The sequence below is a fragment of the Oncorhynchus gorbuscha genome, linkage group LG05 (assembly GCF_021184085.1).
Source record: "Oncorhynchus gorbuscha isolate QuinsamMale2020 ecotype Even-year linkage group LG05, OgorEven_v1.0, whole genome shotgun sequence".
NCBI classification, from domain to species: Eukaryota; Metazoa; Chordata; class Actinopteri; order Salmoniformes; family Salmonidae; genus Oncorhynchus; species Oncorhynchus gorbuscha.
Window position 1 is genome coordinate 61,871,725 of NC_060177.1, and position 22,312 is coordinate 61,894,036.

The window sequence follows — 22,312 nt, forward strand, 5'->3', positions numbered from 1 at the left end:
GGAATTGACCGGGTTGAGGTTGGCTGATGTCCGAGTTAATGGTGAGGACCGCTAGCAGTGGCTAACTGACTACTAGCTAGTCAGTAGCTAGTTAGCTGACTAGCTGCTGAAGGGAGAGTATTGTGGCAAAGAAGGGGGGTCGAGTGATAAGTGGCAGATATGTGAGAGCAGAGCTAGTAAACGGGCTCTGCCCGATCACTAAAATGGCCACCCCTGTCAGAACTACAGATCACAAAATGGCCAACCGCCAAAACTACAAGTCCCAGAAGCAAGGGGAACCCTCAGAAGGTGGAGCCGACTCACAGATAAAGGGTCAAGAGAAACCAGGAAGAGGAAGAGAGAGGGCTGGAAGGAGCTATGAACAATAGAGAAAGAGACTATAGAGATTGGCTGGATTTACCGTGTATGAGCTGGATTGTTTGGACTTACCTGTTGGCGTTTGGACCTGGACCTACCGAGAACCCGATTCGTGTACCGAACCCTGCTATCCTTGACCTCGCCTAAGGCCTGGGTGGACCAGGACGGAGAAACAAACACACAGGTACTGTCCTGTTCGAAAGAACTCTCATTCTTGGGTGATTTGGTGACAGTTTACCACTTAGTTTGTGACAAACGCTCCTAACCTTGAAGAGGTGTGCCACACGTGGTGGAGGATGCGGGCATGGACTAACATACCACTGGTTAGATAGAAGGAAAAAATAAATAAATGTTCAGTTAGCACTCCAAGGGGAGTCAGGTTTTTTTTTGTTTTGGCTTTGTTTGGTTAGGACAGTTTTTCAGGAAAATGAGTATGGAGGGAGCCATACAGGCCCTGTTACAAGCGGCGGCAGCCCAACAAGAGGCAACTAGAGCTCAACAAATATTTCATCAGGATGCAATGCGAATGTATCAGGACACGTTACAGATCCAGCATCGCACCAACCAGCTGCTCATAGAAGAGCAAGAGAGAAACACCCGGGAGTTAAGAGAAGGCCTAAAGGGGCTAGCGGACCAAATTGGGGCTCAATTACCAGCTGCAAATACCCAGAGGAGGGCCAATCATTTTCTTCAAAAAATGACAGCGCAGCATGATGTGGAAGCATATCTTACCACCTTCGAAAGGACGGCAGAGAGGGAGAAGTGGCCGAAAGAAGAATGGGCAGGGCTTCTGGCACCATACCTGGCAGGGGACGCTCAAAAAGCGTATTTCGACCTGGAGTTGAAAGAAGCACAGGATTACGATAAACTAAAGGGGAGATCCTGACTAGACTGGGAGTGACAGATACCGTGAGGGCACACCGCTTCCACCAGTGGTCCTACCGACCGGGACAACCCCCACGAACACAGATGTTCGACTTGATTCACCTGGCACGGAAATGGTTGCGACCAGAGACCCGGTCATCCGCCGAGATTGTCGAGACCATCGTACTCAACCAGTTTCAGCGAGGTCTACCCCAAGAAGTGAGACGATGGGTTGGCCAGAACGAGGTATTTTCCGCCGACCATCTCGTGGGCCTGGTTGAACGGTATTGTACGGCAAGAACAGCTGAGCATGCACAGGAGGAAAGATTCCCGTTCCCCAGGCATGGGCGAACCAGCGGACAGGGTAAGGCTGTCCCAACATATAGAGGGGAAGAGAGCAGCGTGTGGCCATGAGGAAAGAATCAGATTCAGGCCAAGACACTAAGGGAAAAACGGAAACCGGGACTGGGTGTCGAGGGGTCTCCCCGAACCCCTATTATCTGTTACAATTGTAATCAACCAGGACATATTGCAGCCTATTGCCCTATTAAAGAAGAGCCAATGCAATGTAACCTCGGTGAAAATGAAGATGATATACGGTATGCATGTCCTGTTGTAACCACTGTACTTGAAAGATCAAGAAACAAACATATGTGCAGGGTGAAGATTGAAGGGAAAGAGGTTGAAGCACTGCTGGATTCCGGCAGTATGCTAACCCTGGTCGTTGCAGGCCTAGTGCCGAATCATAAACTGGATACAAGACAGGATATCAGTGTTACATGCATTCATGGGGATACCCGTCTGTACCCCACGGCCTTAGTGAGCATACAAACAGAGGACGGTCTGCTGGTTTTATGAGGTCGGCGTGGTCCCAAAGATGCCATATGATGTAATATTGGGTAGAGACTTTCCTAACTTTGCAAAGTTAGGCCACAAGAATGGCATATTTGAGAATCCAACAACCCTGACCAAGCAGGAAGAAGCATGGGGCCTTCAACCAAAGCCAAGAAAAGAGGTCTCCCAGGGGACAACATCACAGGTGCTAGTAGGGGAGGAAGAGGATGAAGTGACAAACCTCGCTGATGACGAACAGCCCGGTACTAGTGGGGCTGGGGTTGATCTGACTCCAGAGGACGACGATATAGAACCAGCAGACCTGGCAGAGTCCTTGACTAATTTTGGGACGGCCCAAAACCAGGATCCAACCCTGCAACAAGCCAGAGCAGATGTGCAGGTCGTAGATGGTACTCCCATAAATGGTGGGATGATGCCTAATAGTTTTCCCCACTTCATCATGAAAAAGGGTTTGGTGTACAGAGTCTCGAAAATAGGGGTTGATGTGGTGGAACAGTTGTTGGTTCCCACTCGGTACCGGAGGACAGTACTGGATCTAGCTCATGGGCACATTCTGGGTGGACACCTTGGTATCGATAAAACCCGAGACCGGATTGTAAGGAGGTTTTACTGGCCAGGAATTCAAGCTGAAGTGGCTCGGCATTGTGGAGAGTGCCCGGAGTGCCAGTTAACAGCTCCCTGACCAGCTTTTTAGAAGCCCGTTAGTGCCACTCCCCATAATCGAAACGCCATTTGAGAGGATAGCGATGGATTTAGTGGGCCCACTACCCAAATCCGCCAGAGGGCACCAATACATTCTGGTCATTCTAGATTATGCCAGCTACCCAGAAGCCATTCCCCTTCGGACGATGACTTCCAAAAATATCGCAAAGGAATTAGTGCTCTTGTTCACCAGGGTAGGGGTTCCAAAGGAGATCCTTACCGACCAGGGGACCCCTTTATGTCCCGCCTTATGGCGGACCTTGTAAACTGTGGCAGGTGAAACAGTTGAGGACATCGGTTTACCATCCTCAGACGGACGGGCTGGTTGAGAGATTCAACCGAACCCTGAAGTCAATGCTCAGGAAGGTAATCGATAAGGATGGGAAAAACTGGGATTGCATGTTGCCGTATCTGATGTTTGCCATTAGAGAGGTTCCTCAAGCCTCGCTGGGGTTTTCTCCCTTTGAGCTGGTATATGGGAGGCATCCCGGGGAATCTTAGACATCGCCCGGGAAACCTGGGAGCACCAATCCACCCCGTATACTAGTGTCATAGAGCACGTCACGGCAATGCAAGACAGGATAGCCACAGTCATGCCCATCGTCAGAGAGCACATGAGACAAACACAAGAACACCAGCGGCACACTTATAACCGGCAGGCTACCCTGAGGGAATTTCAACCGGGAGATAAGGTGTTAGTGCTGATCCCCACAGTAGAGTGTAAACTACTAGCCACATGGAAAGGGCCATATGAAGTACTGGAGAGAATAGGAGAAGTCAATTATCGGATCCGACAGCCAGGTCGACGGCCCCAGGAACAGATTTATCACATAAACCTGTTAAAAGCATGGAGAGAGAGAGAAACATTAATGGTCACATACCCCACACACATTCAGGAGACAGCCGAAGTAAATATTTCACCCACTCTGTCCCCAGCGCAAGTACAGGAAGTAAAGACCCTGATCCAGAAAAACAGAGATGTGTTTTCAGAGGTACCTGGCCGAACTGAGGTTACGGCTCATGATATCGTTTCCCTACCAGGGAGAAAAGTGAGTATGAGGCCATATCGGGTACCCGAGGCTCGACGGGCCGCGATTAGAGCAGAGACTGAGAAAATGTTGACAGCTGGAGTGGTTGAAGAGTCACATAGTGAGTGGTCTAGCCCAATTGTGATGGTCTCCAAGCCCGATGGGTCGTTGCGGTTCTGTAACGACTTTCGGAAGGTAAATGAAATCTCGAAGTTTGATGCCTACCCCATGCCCCGAGTAGATGAACTACTGGAGAAAATTGGTCATGCTCGGTACATTACGACCCTTGATCTGACAAAAGGGTACTGGCAAATTCCTCTGACCCCCAGGGCCAAAGAAAAGACAGCCTTTGCAACACCTGACGGTTTGTTTCAATACACTGTCATGCCATTCGGCTTACACGGGGCCCCAGCAACCTTTCAACGGCTCATGGACAAAGTCATAAAACCGCACAAGGCATACGCCGCAGCTTATTTAGATGACGTGGGGATCTACAGCCCAGATTGGGAATCCCACTTACCCCGGGTACAGGCAGTGTTAGATGCCCTTAGAAAGGCAGGGCTCACGGCAAACCCTGCCAAGTGTTATGTGGGGTTAGAGGAAACAGAGTATCTGGGATACACTGTGGGAAGAGGGTTAATCAAACCCCAACATAAGAAGGTGAAGGCAATTAGAGAATGGCCGAAACCAGTAAATAAGAAGCAGGTCCGAGCCTTCCTAGGGCTGACCGGTTACTACCGGAAGTTCATCCCAAGTTATGCCACAGTGGCCGCCCCACTTACCGACATGACTAGAGCCAGAGGGCCAAACATGGTCAAATGGGATGAAAGGGCCACCAAAGCATTTAGGACATTACAGGAGGCTCTCTGTTGTAACCCAGTGCTGGTGGTACCAGACTTTGAGAGAGAGTTTGTGGTTCAGACAGATGCCTCAGAGGTCGGCTTGGGAGCAGTGCTATCCCAAGAGGTAGAAGGGGTGGAACACCCCATCCTGTTTTTAAGCAGGAAGCTGGAACCACGGGAAACCAACTACTCAGTCGTTGAGAAAGAGGCGCTGGCAGTAAAGTGGGCTCTAGAAAGCCTGAAGTACTACCTGCTGGGGCGCCACTTCACCCTCATCACTGACCATGCCCCACTCACCTGGATGCATAGGGCTAAAGAGAAGAACGCTCGGGTGATGCGGTGGTTTTTGAGTCTCCAACCGTTTCATTTTGACTTGAAACACAGAGCAGGGAAGGAAATGGGAAACGTGGATGGGTTATCCCGCATGCACACATATTTTGTTGCGGTAGCCCGACCTAGGGGGTCGGATCTAGGGGGAGAGATATGTGGCAAAGAAGGGGTCGAGTGATAAGTGGCAGATATGTGAGAGCAGAGCTAGTAAACGGGCTCTGCCCGATCACTAAAATGGCCACCCCTGTCAGAACTACAGATCACAAAATGGCCGACCGCCAAAACTACAAGTCCCAGAAGCAAGGGGAACCCTCAGAAGGTGGAGCCGACTCACAGATAAAGGGTCAAGAGAAACCAGGAAGAGGAAGAGAGAGGGCTGGAAGGAGCTATGAACAATAGAGAAAGAGACTATAGAGATTGGCTGGATTTACCGTGTATGAGCTGGATTGTTTGGACTTACCTGTTGGCGTTTGGACCTGGACCTACCGAGAACCCGATTCGTGTACCGAACCCTGCTATCCTTGACCTCGCCTAAGGCCTGGGTGGACCAGGACGGAGAAACAAACACACAGGTACTGTCCTGTTCGAAAGAACTCTCATTCTTGGGTGATTTGGTGACAGTTTACCACTTAGTTTGTGACAAACGCTCCTAACCTTGAAGAGGTGTGCCACAGTATATTCAGTCCTATATGGAAAGTGAGATTAATATATATACAAAATATATATGAAGAAACCGATATATACACGGGACAAGACAAAAACACACGTCCAACTGCTACGCCATCTTGGATATACACTGCCTGGGAAGAGCAAACAATGTGTGACGTTGATAAGATATTATGGCCTGACCCAGACCTGAGACGAGATGATGAGAACGCTGATGCTGATGCTGATGCTGAAGCTGAGTAACCTGTACATTTGCTGCATTTATTTTAGAAATTGCGTATTTTACTGTGCATGGACTCTTCCTTACATGTTTTGTCAGTGTGATGTTTTGACCAAAACAGCATTTACAGTATTGCCTTATTCACTATTGTAAGAGGTATTTATTACAGTACTGTTTTGAATTTCTCTCGCCAGGGTATCCTGAAAGGGTTATGGATGGTCAGTGCTGTGATTTTACAAAGTTCCAAATGATTTCTCTGAATCTATTCTAAACATTTTGGTAGCAGTGTTTTGAATTAATCCCTCCAGTGTGTAACAAACAATCATGTAGTCTGTGTTTGACAGCTTTTGTTTGAATTGGGACCCAGAAGTTAGATGTTTGTACCATTGGTTGTGAGTTTTTAAAATTGTGTGTGATGATTTGAGAAAATGGTAAGTTGTTCCAGGAATTATGTCTAAGCAATTGAGAAATTGTAAAAGCAAAATAGTTCACCAGTAGATGGCGAGTTTTCTCTGTGTAATACATGGCAATGACACTCATCAGCATGCTGAAATAACAGATCATACTAACATACAGTGGCGATTTTAGCATATAAATCTTGGTGGGACAAAAAAAATGTGGGATGCATGCCAGCAAAGCAACAACACAACACTAAACAATACATTGATTACACTATCACAGTGACAAACGGTGCTCACAAACTGTTAGGGCCTGTAACGTCGTTCTTCGTTTGTCGAAAGAGAGTCGGACCGAAATGCAGCGTGGTGGTTACTCATGACTTTAATGGCAAAAGTGACACATGAAATAACTATACAAATACAAAAACAACAAACGGAACGTGAAATCTAATTACAGCCTATCTGGTGAAACTACACAGAGACAGGAACAATCACCCACGAAATACACAGTGAAACCCAGGCTACCTAAATACGGTTCCCCATCAGAGACAACAAGAATCACCTGACTCTGATTGAGAACCGCCTCAGGCAGCCAAGGCTATACTAGACAGACCCCTAATCAACCACAATCCCAATGCCTAAAAAAACAACAACACGACAATACAATAAACCCATGTCACACCCTGGCCTGAACAAATAATTAAAGAAAACACAAAGTACTAAGACCAAGGCGTGACATGGCCTACATAAAGCTGTCCCAACAACACAGCCCCAGTGACTCCCAACACCTTACCACTGCTACAGTTCATTCAGCCTCAGTGAAGTAAGCCTTTAAAAAAACATTGCTGATATGGCTGACTTGCTTAAACAAATGTGGTTTCTACTGACAATTGAGATAAGCATAAAGGGACGACAAGCGGATAAGAGGCAATTTGTCACGATTGTCGTCAAGGAAATGACCGGACCAAGGAGCAGCGTTGTAAGCGTACATTATTTTATTTTAAATGTCGCCAACAAAACAATAAAATGAACGTGAAGCTCTGTAAGGCTACACATGCCACTAACAAAGACAACAACCCACAAATGAGAAAAGGAAATAAGGCTGCCTAAGTAGGATTCCCAATTAGAGACAACGATAGACAGTTGTTCCTGATTGAGAATCAAAAACAAAGAACCAGAAAGCATAGACTTTCCCACCTGAGTCACATCCTGACCAAACAAACAGAGAATAAAAGGATCTCTACGGTCAGGGCGTGACACAATCCGTAATTTCGATTAAGACATTAATGAGTGAGAGACGAAGGACATAGTTAATATAACTATTTCTTCAGCACTTTTGAAATGTACAGAGACAGAGTTCAGAACATGGGCTGTTCTTACATAAGGTATAAAGAGACAATGAAAGCTCTTACAGTATTCAATGATTACTTTTCTCTAAAACAGGTTATACTATAGGCAAACAAGCACACACCAGCCACGAACGATGTGTTTACAATACCGCGTTGGTGAAAATATACCAAATTATTAGGGTGAGGCACATGGCACAGCTTACTACACAACATACACTTAGTATTACTTTAGTTACAGTATACATCTCTCTCTCTGGAATCCTATATAATTTATGAAGCAGCATAAGACATTTTTGGTCTCACGTTGTGATGTGCTTGAACAGGAAAGTGACGTGGCGGTCCTTCGTGGGAAAATTTTGTCATCAAAGAGAAATTTACAATCCAGATTTGTTGTGTAATGGATTTGATTCTCGACATGATTTATGGTGACGACTGCAAGCTTGCTAGCTAAGCATTTTGAAAGCATGATGTTGACATGATCAGTCCAATCAGTTTTACCTCATTTCTATCAATATGTTAAACATGCAAACACAGGGAAAAGAACTCTGGACCACCTATACTCCACACACAGAGATGCATACAAAGCTCTCCCTCGCCCTCCATTTGTCAAATCTGACCATAATTCTATCCTCCTGATTCCTGCTTACAAGCAGAAATTAAAGCCGGAAGCAGCAGTGACTAGATCAATAAAAGCACCAGCTGTACCGGAAGACTGAGTGATCACTCTACCTGCAGCCGATGGGAGTAAGACCTTTAGACAGGTCAACATTCACAAGGTCGCAGGACCAGACGGATTACCAGGATGTGTACTGCGAGCATGCGCTGACCAACTAGCAAGTGTCTTCACTGACATTTTCAACCTCTCCCTGACCGAGTCTGTAATACCAACATGTTTTAAGCAGACCACCATAGTCCCTGTGCCCAAGTACACTAAGGTAACCTGCCTAAATGACTACTGACCCATTGCACTCACGTCTGTAGCCATGAAGTGCTTTGAAAAGCTGGTTATGGCTCACATCAACATCATCATCCCAGAAACCCTAGACCCACTTTCCCTTTCCACAGAGGGTTCTACATGGAACCCAAAAGGGTTTTATCTGGAACCAGAAAGGCTCCTCCTTTTAGATTTTGAGGAAGTGACACTACCATGCTCCAAGGTAGTTGAGAGAGAACACACATATTGTACACAAGTAAAGTGAATGTAGAATTATAAGAGAAAATTCATTTGTTGATGAAATAGTTGTTTTAGCATTGATGACTATGTTGATTCGTTGTCTCCGGTTCCCAGTCTTATTAACATGGCAAGTGAGGCTATTCTATGGGAACCGTGTTGATACTTGAAGAAAAAGTGCCCTCTTGTGTTTGATTTTGGTCATCGTTGTTGAGCACTCGTCCTACTTTTCTATGCTGTAGCGTGGGCTGGGGGCTAAATGAACTGTTATATATCCCATGTGATAAGCAAACATTCGAGCCTCATTTCTTCCACCTTCTGTTTCTGGACAAACATTCATGAAGCCCTACAGTAATTTGCCTAAAAGACATGTGCAACAATATGAACCACTGGTGATAGTGGAAGAGCAATATCATTAGGGCTGAAACACCTACTTCTGAATGAAACAAGGAATCACACAAATCAAGTAAAAGTGCCAAAAAGGGAAATGAACTGCATCTCTATTGGGTTGAATGAAAGAAATGTGAGCGTCTTTTAAAGTCTTGATGTTCTCAAATGTCTACTAACACATGCACTCAGGAGCAGTCTCGGGGTATTTTTCCACAGTGCTATAAAAGTGGAGTATTTGTGGAAGTGAAGCAGCATGGGTGTGTTCCTGCTGAGGATGGCTTCTAGCCTCAACTCCCCTACAGCTTTTAACAGTCAGGATGTCAGGACAAACTATGGGCTCCAGTCTAATGAGCACAACTTTTCAACCAATTAGTGTGTGTCAGCTATGGAGCTCTGACCCCAACCATAGGCATTAAAACTTTATGCTCTCCAGGAACAGATGGGTTCCGGAGCTAAATTAGGCTACTAGGTCTAGTATTTTACTGTATTCCAGATACTGGTAGTAAATAATATCCTAAACATAAACTGATAATGTATAATAAAAGTACAGTATGCCTGTTTGCTGTTTAATCACTTCATAGGGTCATAGGGTCACAATATCATAATGTTATGACTATAACTACTGTTTCTTGAAGGGGGAGACTAAGTACAACATACTATGGGGAGTCACACTCTCCTGACTTCGGTTTAAGGATCTACAATCACGTTTGTCAAGAACCAAGGCAGAAACGCGGAAAGGAGGGTCCAAGGCCACTGGTGCGCCAGACCATCCAACAGGGCAATCAGGTCCCTCATCAGGAAAAAGCCCCTCACTCTGGGGGTTATCAACTCCAGGAACTGAAAATAGGATACTCCTCATTTTCTTGTAATGCGTAAGATCTACATGGACCCTGACGAAAATGGCTCCACTCCAGAGAGAGAGGGTCCCACCTGGATAAAATATCTGCACCTGAGTTGAGGCAACGGTGGACATGCGCCGCCCAAAGCAAAAACGTGCTCCACAGCAATAAGTAGCGAGCCAAGGTTAGGAGGGAGAGAGACGGAGTCTCTCCCCATCTGTTGATGCACGCCACCAACTCAGCCCATGGAAGCCCCTTGACAATAGGGACACCTGAAGTGAGATGCATCCGGGTGAGTGGCTAGCACTTAGCGCCAGAAGGGTCATATCAACAATAGCCCCACAGGAATGACTTCCATCACAGAAGCCATCATCCCCAGTAGGCATAGGCACTGTTGAAAAACACACCTGACCCAGCTGAGATGTGGCTGAACAGAGCCGGAACCCGGACACCCTCCGTGGGAATAGAAAAGCACGATATGAGAGTGAACCGAGCTCCAGACCCAGAAACGCAATGTCAGACAGCTCTTTTTCTGGTTTCTTATGAAGCCTAGAGACTGAATATGGGTCAGTAGCATGGATGTGTGTATCACTGCTTGCCCCCTCGAGACCGCCTCCACCAGCCAATCGTTGTAATAGCTGGTGGCTCATGAGGATTCTGAGTTTGTAAACGCTAAGGTGCTTGCTGAGAGCACGTAGGTCTAGAATGGGAAGCAAAGTCCTGTACCTTTTCATAACCAGGAATACCGGCTGTACCAGCAGTCCCAGATCTTTGGCATAGGAACCACTAGGATTGCCTACTTCTGGATACGAGAGGATATTTCCTCCCTCCAAACTGGCACTGGGGCCTCGGGAACTGTCGATGTGATGACCCTGCAGAAGCGTGGGGGACACACAACAAATTACAGCCTGTACTCCAGCGTCACTTTTCAAATGATCCAGAGCAACACTGCCATGTTGTGTTGGGGCTTTACGCCTGCCCTCTGGAGTCCAATGGACAGCTATTCTTGGGATAGACTTTGTACTCTTTCTCGGGAAGCGTCCAATCCAGCTCCAGCAGCGTCTCTTGAGTATGGTATCCACTGCTTCATGCTTCATTTGGCTAAGGAGGTTGGTGTTTGATATTGTGTTTGGCCAGAAGATGTAGATAATTGTTTTCAGTTCTGCTTCTGTCATTTTCGAGCATTCTGAACCATAAAGGAGAGTTGGCAGTACACAGCTCTGGTATATGTCAAGTTTTGTATTTGTGCTTGTATTGTACAGATATCCAGACTTTATTGAACTTCGGTTAAGATTGCTCTTGCTTTATTGATTATGGTGCAGATGTCTTTGCTGGTGCCTCCATCATGGCATATGGTGTTCCCAAAGTAAGTAAAACTGTGGTTTAACTCTAGGTCCTGTTTCTTGATTTTGACAGCTTTTGCTAAGTTGAAGTTGATGGGCATGACCTTTGTCTTGATGTAGTTGATAACCAGGCCGACTGGCTGGCCAAAGGACTGGGCTCTGTCAGTTTTGCCTTGCAGATGTCGGTGTGTGTGGGATAAAAGAGCCAGGTCATCGTATTCCTCTTGCCTGATCTTCTGTTGTTCGCTGCATGACCCAATCTATTGCCAGGTTGAAGAGTAAAGCTGACAAACTCCAGACTTCACATCAAAGCTCATGTTGCTCATTCCCATAGTGCATGGCAATCAAATCAAATAAAATTGTATTTGTCACATGCGCCGAATACAACAAGTGTAGATCTTCCCGTGAAATGCTTACTTACAAGCCCAATGCAGTTAAAGAAAAGTAAATGTTTTTATAAAAAGTAACACAACATAACATTATTGTGTTACAAAAAGTAACAATAAAATACAATAAAATAACAATAACGCGACTATATACAGTGGGTACCGAGTCAAGGTGAGGGATTACAGGTTGGGTAAAGTGACTATGCATAGATAATAAACAGCCAGCGAGTAGCAGCAGTGTAAAAACAAAGGGGGGGTTCAATGTAAATAGTCTGGGTGGTCATATGATTAATTGTTCAGCAGTCTTATGGCTTGGGGGTAGGAGCCTTTTGGACCTAGACTTGGCGCTCCGGTACCTCTTGCCGTGTGATAGCAGAGAGAACAGTCTATGACTTGGGTGCCTGGAGTCTTTGACAATTTTTTGGACCTTCATCTGACAGCATCTACTATATAGGTCCTGGATGGCAGGAAGCTTTGCCCCAGTGATGTACTGGGCCATATGCACTACCTTCTGTAGTGCCTTATGGTCGGATGCCAAGCAGTTGCCATACCAGGCGGTGATGTAACCGGTCAGGATGCTCTCGATGGTGCAGCTGTAGAACTTTTAGAGGATCTGGAGACCCATGCCAAATCTTTTCAGTTACCCGAGGGGGGAAAGGTGTTGTCGTGCCCTCTTCACAACTGTCTTGGTGTGTTTGGACCATAATAGTTTGTTGGTGATGTGGACACCAAGGAGCTTGAAACTCTAGACCCGCTCCACTACATCCTCATCAATGTAAATGGGGGTGTGTTTGGCCCGCCTTTTCCTGTAGTCCACAATCCTCCTTTGTTTTGCTCACGTTGTTGCTGTACAAATGTTTTATGTTAACAACATGGGTGGAGATTCCATAAATTCTTAAGATCTTCCGTGGGCTTTTGCGGTGAATGCTGTCAAAAGTCTTCTGAAAGTCAATAAAGTTGGCGTTCTTTGATGTTCTTGAGGGTTTGCGCTGTTCTGTAAAGGGAGATCTTCAGTTTCTTGGAAATTTTATTCATTTCTCAGAAGAAGAATAGACTGACAAGTTTCAGAAGAAAGTGCTTTGTTTCTGGCCATTTTGAGCCTGTAATCTGACCCACAAATGCTAATGCTCCAGATGCTCAACTAGTCTAAAGAAGGCCAGTTGTATTGCTTCTTTAATTAGCACAACAGTTTTCAGCTGTGCTAACATAATTGCAAAAGGGGTTTCTAATGATCAATTAGCCTTTTAAAATGATTAACTTGGATTTGCTAACACAAGGGAACACAGGAGTGATGGTTGCTGATAATGGACCTCTGTATGCCTATGTAGATATTCCATTTAAAAAATCTACCGTTTCCAGCTACAATAGTCATTTACAACATTAACAATGTCTACACTGTATTTCGGATCAATTTGATGTTATTTTAATGGACCAAAAATGTGCTTTTCTTTCAAAAACAAGGACATTTCTAATTGACCCCAAACTTTTGAACGGTAGCGTACCTGTATGATGACCCTCTTGGTCCAATCTAATCATCCAGGTGTCAGTGAAGAATGGAAGAAGGATGTTTGCAGCTAATATTGGATCGATTTGAACAGCTCTGCATTGAGGTTATCAGGACCTGGAGCTTTCCCATTCTTTAGTGACTTGAGGGTAGTGATTATTTCTTATTTGGGTGGTGGGTCGGTGTTTATGTATAGATCTTCCCGGAGCAGCTTCAGGTGTGTTAATTGGATACACGGGGTTCTCTGTTGAGAACCTATCTTAAGTGTTCTGTCCATCTTGCTTCCTGTTCATTTTCTGTAGTCAAGAGATTTCCTTGCTTGTTTTTGAATTGAGTATTTGACTTGAATTTTCTGCCACAGATTAGGTTAGTGATTTTATATACTGTTCCTTGCTGGTTGCTTGCTGCTGCTTTTTCAGGAGCACTTGCTATATCCTCCAGTTAAGCCCTTTTGTCTCTTTTACTAGCCTTTTGACTAGTGTATTGATTTTTCTGTACTACTTTCTGTTTTAGCCTTTGTGATTTGGCATCTGTTGTTTTCTTTTTCAGGTCCCTTCTTTCCTCTGTCATTTCCCATGTTTCTGGGGTGATTAGTGGACTAGTGAGCTACAGGCAAGAATCAGCAATGAATCCCAGTAATGAGCCACCTATGTGGCCACCCCTTGTGGACAGTGACCCAACTTGTCACTCTTACCCTGTGAACACCATGAAACGCCAAGTAACAGAGGTCCTCGTAATCCGTCTGGCTTTGTGAATGTTGACCTGTTTAAAGGTTTTGTTCACATCGGCTACCGAGAGCATTATCACACATCCAGAACAGCTGGTGCTCTCTCGTGCACGCTTCGGGGTTGCTTGCCTCGAAGCGAGAATAAAAGGCATTTAGCTGGTAGGCTCGCGTCACTGGGCAGCTTCGTCTGGGTTTCCCTTTGTAGTCTGTAATAGTTTTCAATCCCTGCCACATCTTACGAGTGTCAGAGCAGGTGTAATAGGGTTCAATCTTAATCCTGTATTGACGCATTGCTTGTTTGATGGTTCGTCTGAGGGCATAGCGGAATTTCCTATAAGCTTCCGGATTAGTCTCCCGCTCCTTCAAAGTGGCAGCTCTAGCCTTTAACTCGATGCGGATGTTGCCTGTAATCCATGGCTTCTGGTTGGGAAATGTACGTACAGTCACTGTGGGGATGCTGTCATTGATGCACTTATTGATGAAGCCGATGACTATTCCTCAATACCATCAGATGACATATTTCAGTCTGTGCTAGCAAAACAGTCCTGTAGTGTAGCTTCCGCGTCATCTGACCACTTCTGTATTGAGCGAGTCACTGGTACTTCCTGCTTTAGTTTTTGTTTGTAAGCAGGAATCAGGAGGATAGAATTATGGTCAGATTTGCCAAAAGGAGGTCGGGGGAGAGCTTTGTATGCATCTCTGTGTGTGGAGTAAAGGTGGTCTAGGATTTTTCCCCCTGGTTGCACATATGACATTCTGGTAAAAATGTTGGTAAAACTGATTTAAGTTTGCGTGCATTAATGTCCTCGGCCACTAGGAGTTCCGCTTCTGGGTGAGCATTTAATTCTTTGCTCATATGGCCTTATAGAGTTGGTTGAGAGGTGTCTTAGTGCCAGCTTCGCTTTGTGGTGGTAAATAGACGGCTATGAATAATACAGATGAGAACTCTCTTGGTAGATATTGCGGTTGACAGCTTATCATAAGGTACTCTACCTCAGGAGAGCAATACTTCGAGACTTCTTTAATATTAGACATCACGCACCAGCTGTTATTGACAAAAATACACACACCCCCACCCATCGTCTTACCAGAGGTAGCGTCTTTGTTCTGCCGGGGCATGGAAAATCTCACCAGCTCTATATTGTCTGTTTCTGTGTTCAGCCACGCCTCGGTGAAAGATAAGATGTTGCAGTTTTTAATTTCCCGTTGGTAGGATAATCTTAATATTAGGTCATCAATATTATTTTCTAACGATTGCACGTTAGCAAGAAGAATGGAAGGCATTGGGAGTTTAGTCGCTCGCCTCCGGATTCTCAGAAAGATCCCCGATCTGCGTCCCTTTTTTCCGGCGTCTTTTCTTTGCGTAAAAGGCGTGGATCTGGGCCTGTTCCAGTGAAAGCAGGATATCCTTCTCGTCAGACTTGTTAAATGAAAAAGTTTCTTCCAGTCCGCGGTGAGTAATCGCTTTTCTGTCTAGAAGTTATTTTCTGTCATAAGAGATGGTAGCAGCAACATTATGTACAAAATAAGTTAAAAAATAAGTTACACAAAATGCAAAAAAATTACAAAATTGCACAATTGGTTGGGAGATGGTAAAACGTCAACCATGGTTTTCGGCACCATCTTGTCATCTGTTATCCCACCCAATCCATCTCCGTTTCCTGCACCTCAGACCCAGCCAAGGTACCGGCATCTGGGAAAAGGAAGTCACCATCAGTAATTCCAAGATTCTTTAAGAACGTTACACATCTTTTCATGAAGTTTGTTAGCAGTACGTGGCAATGCGCACAAGGACTGGTTCGAGCAGATGCCGCCTGAGAGTGCTCCAAGCTGAGACAAACTACACAAAGATTGTGACTATCTTTCATAGAAATTATATAACCGCATGACTGGGGGCATCGTCGTCTAGGTCATTTTCTTAGCCATCTTACTCATTGAACCAAAATAATTAAGAATAACTAATTGTTTATGATTAGAACACTTATGAGAGCAAGCACAGATTTCAGGGGGTGAGCACGCTCTACCATTAGGGGACAGTTTAGTTGGCGCAATATGAGACGGTTTCCAATTGTTTGTTTTAGTAGCGTGAATTGTTCCTGTTCACACAGAAGTGAAGTGCGGAATAATTGAAGGAATGAATCCCGGCCTTATCAGCTGTTGAAGATGGGGCTTCCAGCGAGGTGTGGATTTCATTGTCCTGTGTGATTGTAGATCCTTCAACTGAAGTGGCGAGAGTGCGACTCCCTGTAGTATGCTGTACCGAAGTTGACTGACTGAAAGGGAAATGTAGTTATTGACTAGGAGAAAGAACGCCATCCCATCTGTTTTATTCTTAGTGGGACTATCATTTGTTTTTTCAACAGGACTATGACAAAACACACCTCCAGGCTGTGTAAGGGCTATTTGGCCAAGAAGGAGAGTGATAGAGTGCTGCATCAGATGACCTGGCCTCCACAATCACCCGAACTCAACCCGATTGAGATGGTTTGGGTTGAGTTGGACTGCAGAGTGAAGGAAAAGCAGCCATCAAGTGCTCAGCATATGTGAGAACTCCTTCAAGACTGTTGGTTGAGAGAATGCCAAGAGTGTGCAAAGCTGTCACCAAGGCAAAGGGTGGCTACTTTGAAGAATCTCAAATATAAAATGTATTTTGATTTGTTTAACACTTTTTACTACATGATTTCATATGTGTTATTTCATAGTTTGATGTCTTCACTATTATTCTACAATGTAGAAAATAGTAAAAAATAAAGAAGAACCCTTGAATGAGTAGGTGTGCACAAACCTTTGACTGGTACTGTACATTCTGTCATTGGAAACGTCAAAAATAGCGGCATGAGTAATGTCATCTGCTTCAGACCATCATAATACCACATCAGTCTTTGGCCTTCATTGTATGGGCAGATTGAGTAATATTCTCTCAACCATGATGACATTATGTGCAAGAGGACTTCAGTGGAGGGGAGGCACTTTAGCCACAAAATGAACAACCCTTTAGATAGATCGCCCAGCAGTACTGTTACAAAACACATTGAGGATACTGTATGTAATGCAGTTAGGGGATGACCAGTATACATTCTAGGGGTGTGGCATCTGCTTTAGAAAACTGGGTAATGCAATGTTGTTTGCCGTGAGTCTCGACATTAATGTCAATGGTGTGCAAGTGGAAATCTTGAGTCATTTCCAATGTTCTTCCGTATTCAATGAATCAGTCAACAGCTTAGCCACTTCATAATTCCTGTCCAACCCCTTGAAGTACAATATGCTCAGAGACTCTAACGAGGGAGAATAAATACAAAGCTGTTGGAAACATGTTTTTAGAAGCATTAACAAGATTTGTTTGCAAGTTTTTTGTCAACGTTACGCTCACCCGTGAAGCCATTACGAAGCCATATATTTCCAGATGACACATTCATTTCCCACTGCCCAGTTACTAAGACATTAGTGAATATGTTGGTTAACATATGCATGTTCTTACCCAGGCCATTTCCACTGGCCCTCCAATTAGGCATAAAGGATGAGATGGTAAGGTTTCCTGGTCACTATGGCAGCTACAAAAAACAATCCTCTTACTGAGTCAATGTGAAAACCTTGAATGTCATCACACCATCCAATGTGCACCCATAAATTGCAGAGACGCACGCACAGATTTCAAATGTTCAGGCTTCTGGTGACGCAACTTAGGAAATGGCTGCCTAGTTTTTCATACTGCACATCGGTTGGGTATTTCCCCCCCTAAATTCACGTTAATAACATATATATTAGCTAAGGATTAATGACACATTGACAACAGGGCGACAGAAGGGCATATCAAGGGGAGGATTCATTATATCCAAGCATGACCGATATAATTTTCACTTGTAATTAACCAATGTGTATAAGCGACGAAATAGGCGCCCTTATTATTTTCGGTTCCACCTGGTCTTGTTTGTGACTACGTCACGCATTTTCATATCTGAGCGAGGGGCCCATCCTGCGGACAGGCTCAGCCCCTCAAACCCCAGAGGCAAGAGACAGTCCTCTGACATGGGAGTGCCATCAAGAGAAGTAAGGTAATAGCAAAGATGAAATGGGAGAGAGCTGACATACTATTATGGCAGGAAACTCACTTATCCACACCTGAACAAGAGAAACTCAAGAAAATAGGATATAGGAACACCTTTTTTTCTTCTTACAAAATGGGTAGAAGGGGAGTTGCAATCTTGATCCCAAATTCAGTTAATTTTGAGTTTATGTCAGAAATAAAAGACAAGGAGGGTAGATTTATACTTGGTAAATGTAAACTGGATAACAAGGAAGTTACATTATTTAATGTATATGCACCCCCAGGGAGTGACATGGTCTTCTACAGGAAGTTACATTATTTAATGTATACGCACCCCAGGGAGTGACATGGTCTTCTACAGGAAGTTACATTATTTAATGTATACGCACCCCCAGGGAGTGACATGGTCTTCTACAGGAAGTTACATTATTTAATGTATACGCACCCCCAGGGAGTGACATGGTCTTCTACAGGAAGTTACATTATTTAATGTATACGCACCCCCAGGGAGTGACATGGTCTTCTACAGGAAGTTACATTATTTAATGTATACGCACCCCAGGGAGTGACATGGTCTTCTACAGGAAGTTACATTATTTAATGTATACGCACCCCAGGGAGTGACATGGTCTTCTACAGGAAGTTACATTATTTAATGTATACGCACCCCAGGGAGTGACATGGTCTTCTACAGGAAGTTACATTATTTAATGTATACGCACCCCCAGGGAGGGACATGGTCTTCTACAGGAAGTTACATTATTTAATGTATACTCACCCCCAGGGAGTGACATGGTCTTCTACAGGAAGTTACATTATTTAATGTATACTCACCCCCAGGGAGTGACATGTTCTTCTACAGGAAGTTACATTATTTAATGTATACACACCCCCAGGGAGTGACAAGGTCTTCTACAGGAAGGTGTTTGATTTAATTGCCGCAGAAACCACTGGCACTCTTATCTGTGGAGGGGACTTTAACACAATTCTAAACTCAAAATTGGACAGCACAAACCAAAATAGGAAAATGAGCCTAGTTGCCAAAAAGATCAATATGAAACTGCAAGATCTAGGACTGCTCGATGTATGGCGTGACACCCACAAGACCGATAAGGAATATACTTTTTACTCAGCCTGCCACACTGAATACTCCAGGTTAGACTACTTTTTTTATGTACAGTGCAGATAGACACAGGCTTAAGGATTGTAGGATCGGGCAGAGCGACTTATCAGATCATAATGGAGTTTACCTAAATCTGCACCTTGATAGCAAACCAAGAAATACTATATGGAGACTTAATACAAGCATGCTGAATGATCCAGCATTCAAGGAATCAATAAAGTCAGAATTGAACATCTATCTGGAGAATAATGATAATGGGGATGTATCTCCTGCTATATTGTGGGATGCAGCTAAGGCGGTTATTAGAGGGAAGATCATAGCCACATCATCTCTCAAGAAAATGATTAAAGCACAGAAACTGCTGAAATTACAGGAAACCCTAAGAAACTTAGAACGATCTCATAGTCAACACAAAGACCCTCTTATATTATGAGAGATTCAAAAGGTAAAACAGAAAATTGACCAGATTTATAGAGAAGAAGTAGAGAAAAAGCTTAGGTTCCTGAAACAACGATATTATGAAGCAGGCTCAAAGGCAACCAAATTACTAGCATGGAGACTCAGGAAACAAGAAGCACAGAATACCATTTTCAAAATAAAAGACACCAAAACAAAAAAGATCACATGCAAATGAGATGAAATACAGAATGCATTTGAATCATATTACAAAAATCTGTACAAGCAACCAGAGAAGGCAGATGCACAGACAATAGAGCACTTTTTGAACTCACTCGATCTCCCCTCAATTGGGACAGAGCAAAATGATAGACTAACTTCAGAAATATGCACTGAAGAAATGTATAAAGCAATATCTCAGCAAAAACCCAACAAGTCTCCAGGCACTGCTGGCTTCCCTTCAGAATGGTTCAAGACCTTCAGAGAACAATTAGCACCTCTACTTAAGGCCTGTTTTAACTGGACTCTGAGGGAGGGGGGTCTCCCACCGTCATGGAGAGAGGCCATCATATCAGTAATCCCAAAAGAGGGTAAAGATAAGAAAGAATGCAGTTCTTATAGACCTATCACAATTCTTAATACAGATTATAAACTATTTGCATCAATAATAGCCAAAAGAATGGAGAACATAATCCCAGAATTGATCGACGGATATCAAACTGGTTTCATACAAAATAGACAGACACAGAACAATATAAGGAGAACACTACATGTCATGGACCACATTACTCAGAATATGACAAGTGCAATATTAATCAGCCTAGATGCAGAAAAATCATTTGATTCAGTGGGATGGGATTACCTATTCCAAGTTATGGAAAGACTTGGTTTCAACAAAGAAGTGATACGGTGCATCAAAACACTATATTCATGTCCAACCGCTAGAATAAAGATAAATAGACGAACGATAAACGATAAAATTAGAGCGAGGGGCAAGACAAGGCTGTAATCTTTCACCCACGCTCTTCTCCTTGTACCTAGAACCATTAGGACAGGCAATAAGACAGGACACAACATTAGAGGGAATAACAATAAGAGGCAGTGAACATAAGTTAAGCATGTATGCTGATGACGTTCTGTTATTCCTTAAAGACCCAGGCTCAAGTGTACCTAGATTGATGGATGTTTTACAAACATTTGGAACATATTCAGGGTATGTGCTTAACGTACACAAGACCCAAGCCCTAGTATATAATTATACCCCACAGGAAGAGCTGAAGAGTAGGTATAACTTCACCTGGACCTCTTCATCCATTAAATATCTGGGAGTAAATTTACCAAAAGATATACACAAACTTTATTGCATGAATTACAATCGCATTAACAAGAAAATATATGATGACCTAGACAGGTGGAATTCACTTCCCTTAGATCTTAGTAGTAGAATCAAAATGAACAATGAACAATGAACAATCAAAATGAACATCCTGCCAAGGTTACTGTATTTGTTCCAATCACTGCCCATAGAAATCCCACCAAAACAGTTGAGTAAATGGGATAAACGGATGTCAAGGTTCATCTGGAACAGTAAGAGACCAAGAACTAGATATACAACATTACACTTACCAAACAACTGTGGGGTTATGGCCTTACCAAACCTAAAAGATTATTATGTGTCAGCCCAATTGAGACCCCTGGTGTGTTGGTGCAATTCAGAATACGAATCCAAATGGGAAGACATCGAGACTACTTTGAGATACCCATACAGTCAGTACTGGGAAATAAGGACATGGTAAAATAAATATACAATAGACAAAATCAGTGGATTCATTTCTCTCTGAAAACATGGTTTAGTGTAGTTAAGGAAAATAATTTCGACAGAGAGATCAAACTGCTGAGTTAGACTGCATACGACCCCAGCTTCATCCCTGCAACTCAGGACAGCAGGTTTAAACAATGGACGCAGAAAGGCATCACATCATTCAGTACAATTATAAGGAATGGGAACCTAGATAACTTCCAGGACCTAAGTAAAAAAACATGGCTTGGATAAACAAGATTTTTACAGATACCTACCATTTTGACACTGTTTCTTAAGGGAGATAAAAGTGACTGACCCCCGAGCACCTCCAAAATTAATCCAAGTATTCACTAACGCATACAACTTGGGGAGTAACAAAAAAACTATTTCAAATCTCTACTTGGGTATTCAATCCTCAAAGAAACATTCTAAAACAATATTAAAAAGAAAAGGGAGGAGGAACTTGACATTGAAATAACTGATGAAACATGGTTGAACATATTAGAGACTCAACAAAGCTCCCTCCACCAACTCAAGGTCATGGAGAGAATTCTGTTGGAAGAATGTTATATGTTTCTTCATATCAACTAAACTGAAATCAAAACAGACTGGCACACTACACCCTTGTTGGAGAGAATGCGATCAATTGAGGGCAGACCACTCTCATATCTTTTGGACTTGCCCCGCAATCTAAACTTACTGGGGAGAAATAAGATCTAACATTGGAAAAATAATGGGATTTGACATGGAACAAACATTAATTTCTTTGTACATGGGTGAAATACCTGATAACAATAGAGAAAAGTACCTCTTGAAGGTCCTACTGGCAGCAAATAAAAAGGCTACCACTAGGAAATGGCTACAAAAAGACCCTCCCACAGTGACACAATGGATAGATATTGTGTAGAAGAAATACACCATATGACCTTTGCTCTAAGAACTCAACAGGAGAGAGGTCAAGAATACTGGGAAAAAT